The 3,109-nt window shown below is 39.9% G+C and overlaps 1 protein-coding gene and 1 pseudogene across 1 annotated transcript in view; one reads left to right on the forward strand and one right to left on the reverse strand.

Moving 5' to 3' along the window:
• LOC119594666 overlaps positions 1–3,109 on the reverse strand; it is a gene marked incomplete in the record, with an annotated part of 22,483 nt that overhangs the window by 9,852 nt on the left and 9,522 nt on the right.
• LOC119594866 lies at positions 25–2,505 on the forward strand (annotated as a pseudogene).

Genomic DNA, 3,109 nt, shown 5'->3' on the forward strand with positions numbered 1-3,109 from the left:
TAAGCAGGCCACAATGTTTGTCTAATGGACAATGCAAGTGCTCATCACACAAAAAGAAGAAGGAAAGAAGTCTGAAAGTAAATGCTGAAATAGAAACAGTGAGGAAATTAATAGCCTGCAACTCTATAACAACATCACAGAACAGAAATTCATCTTCCGTGGAGATCCATCTGCGGCCAGTAGGGAAATATTTTGGCTGAGGCTATGTACTCCGTGTCATGCCCTACAAGGATCCCTGTCAAACACCTGGAATTACTTCAGTGACAAAAGGATGAAGAATATATGAGAGAAGTGTTCCTGCTGACCCCATTAAGAAAGCTTTGTGGGAGCTATTCTTCCATGTCCAGTGCCACAGCGATAGGGCAGGAGAACATGGACAGATTCCTACTGTTTCTCAGTGCCGAACATCAGAAGACAGACATGAGAAGTTATATGGTACATGGATTCAAGCACGGCAATGAGACCCTTTTATCCGGTGACGAGTGATTTCATGAATCACTGGACTTGGCATCCAAAGAGACTGGCTATGAATTTAGGACGCTAGAAAGTGAGCATGTCCCAAATGAGAATTAGTTGAGTTGCAGCCATTTCAAGAGAGACAAGTTTCAGGCGATGGAACGATGTGTTGGGATGATTGTAGAATCAAGACATGAGGCATTAATGAAAGTTGATGATGGAACAAGAGAATTACATAGGGAGGGATTATCTCATGAAGGCTTTTTTAAAGTTGGACATTTTATGAAAACAGAAGTGATTTTGCCGTGGAGTGCATGAAGCTGATAGATCAGAGAAACATAATGATGACGAGTGTGGGAAGTGAATTCTTACTGACTGGACTGCTTGCTAGTATAAAATGCTGATATTAGCTCAATGGGGGCAGAGTGGGAAAAGTATAACAGAATGACTGGTTATTGTAGTTAGAAGACAGAGTTCTGAAAATGTGAGGATAGGCTGCACATGGAGTGGAGCCAAGTAAGTAAGTAATGAGAACGTGAGTTGAAGATTCCAACGTACACAAATTCAATGAAACTAATAACAGACAAGATATCGGCATGAGGGATCTAAAGGAGGTGAATTCTCAAATACCAGTGACAATGGGTGGTAAAACTTACAAATAGTGTAAATAGAAAATCGCCAGCCATTCAGTTGCATAGAAGAAGGTGTGCTTTTACTGATAACAAATTCAGGTTTGATTGTGAGGAAAGAAGAGCCCAAGCTGTAGAATTGGACGCCCAGAATACTGGCCCAAGCAGTGATGGTGATGAACTCATAAATAATGTTGGTGCTGATGTGAACTTTTGAGGAGAGTAAGGATTGGATCTAGAGAATTATGAAACTAAAACAAACATCATATGCAAAAGTCACAAAAAAACAATAAGCAATGTCTTTGTAGTAGAGACCAGAAGTAATATGCTGCCAGTAAATGTCCTAGTGAGGCCAGCGCATGATGCCAGGCACTGGCGCAAGGTAAGCGGAAAAAAAAAATATTTTTTATGAAAAGCGCAAGCAGAACAGGAGGAAAGAGTGATGGTTCCAGGATGTTACCTCAGAGCATGCAGTAAAGGTTTGATAGAATTCCCAGAAACTTGGAGATGGAGGAAGAGTGGCAAGTGAAAAACAAAAAGTTGAATGAGAAATTCCTGATGTGGATCCTCTGGTGCTTTTGCCCATTCGAAGTGGGTCTGTGCATGGGACACTTCCAGGAGGATGACTTCAATGTTATACCACGAGGAGAAGGAAAAGTTTGCTCATGAAGATGGAGTGATCCCAGCATTTTCCCATGGGTTGAAAATGCTGTGTCCATGAAAAGTGGCATGGATATTTTCTAAGGGCAAAAAGCTAGCCGGAAGCAAAGTTGTCACAAGAATGAAGAGTAGTGGACAATATGCTTAAACCGCACAAGTCAAGTGAGTTCATCATTCACTCCTACCAGCCTAAGAAGAAAAAAACATTGTGCCTACTTCAAGTTAGCCTGAGGCATGTGTTGCAAGTGCCAAGAAAAAAAGAAAAAGGCAGCTAAGGCTAAAAAGAAAGCACAATCGAGAGAGAAAACGAAGAAGGGCTATGATGTAATTTCAATGAAGATCCGTCTATGATGTCAAAGTCGAGAACTTATGAGAACTTTGAGGAAGAGTCATAGAAAAGAGAGCATATGGAGGGCCACAGCCTGAGCTCATCTACTGATCAGGAGCCCAGGCATGTTCAGTGGCTCAATCATTCTAAGCTCCCTATTTTAATGTAACATTTGTCAATGACACCAAGCCCTGACTTTAGGGTCAGTTAATGTGCACCTCATAGCAACTTTTGTGATTCAGCAGCTATAAGTCAATGATGGCAAGATTGGAAAGCTTTCAAGAGACTGTTGAAAAGCAGATGGAGCAGCTAGAGGCAGAGTCAGCACACTCTAGGGGTCTAGAAGAAAAGGTCAGTATTTGCCTGAAAAATTGGCCAGGTTTTTGTGCCAAAACAAGACAAAGAAAGAAACTTGGATGCAGAAACTCATAGGTGCTGATGCACACTCATGAGGACCCAAATCCAGCTGAATGTTGAAATATCATACTTCAATGCTGCGAGGGGGAAACAGCTATCAATCCCACACTACAAGTGATCCCATTCAACCACCTGAAGATGAGAATGTGCTGAAGCAGATGCATCTCCCATTGCCTCGGGAAAGTGGATTCACAGATTCATCAATTCATCAGATGGAGTGAGTAAACCTTTGCCTAGTGAAGAAAAAAATGCAAATGAACATGTACCTGATATCAAATTTGCAAGTGCAATTTCTTCTTATAAAAATGAAAACTCATTTTGTTATAAAACTAGTCATCTATCACAATAATGTTGTTGGGCATATATGGATTATAAACATACAAGAAAACTATATGTCAAAAATATAAATTGTTATCAAATTTACTTTTAGCTACGGAAAATTAAATTAATAGTTGTTGAGATGAATGTTGAGTAAATCATTGACAGAATGATAGATGGAAAAATCACGTATTAGTGGTCCTTAAGTAATAATATTGTGAAAGAGTGACAAGTATTGAGTGAAAATGATAGAATAATGAATAAAATAGTGGTATGGGAGTCAAATGAATGTTGTCTGAAT

This window comes from Penaeus monodon, chromosome 34 (assembly GCF_015228065.2).
Source record: "Penaeus monodon isolate SGIC_2016 chromosome 34, NSTDA_Pmon_1, whole genome shotgun sequence".
NCBI classification, from domain to species: domain Eukaryota; kingdom Metazoa; phylum Arthropoda; class Malacostraca; order Decapoda; family Penaeidae; genus Penaeus; species Penaeus monodon.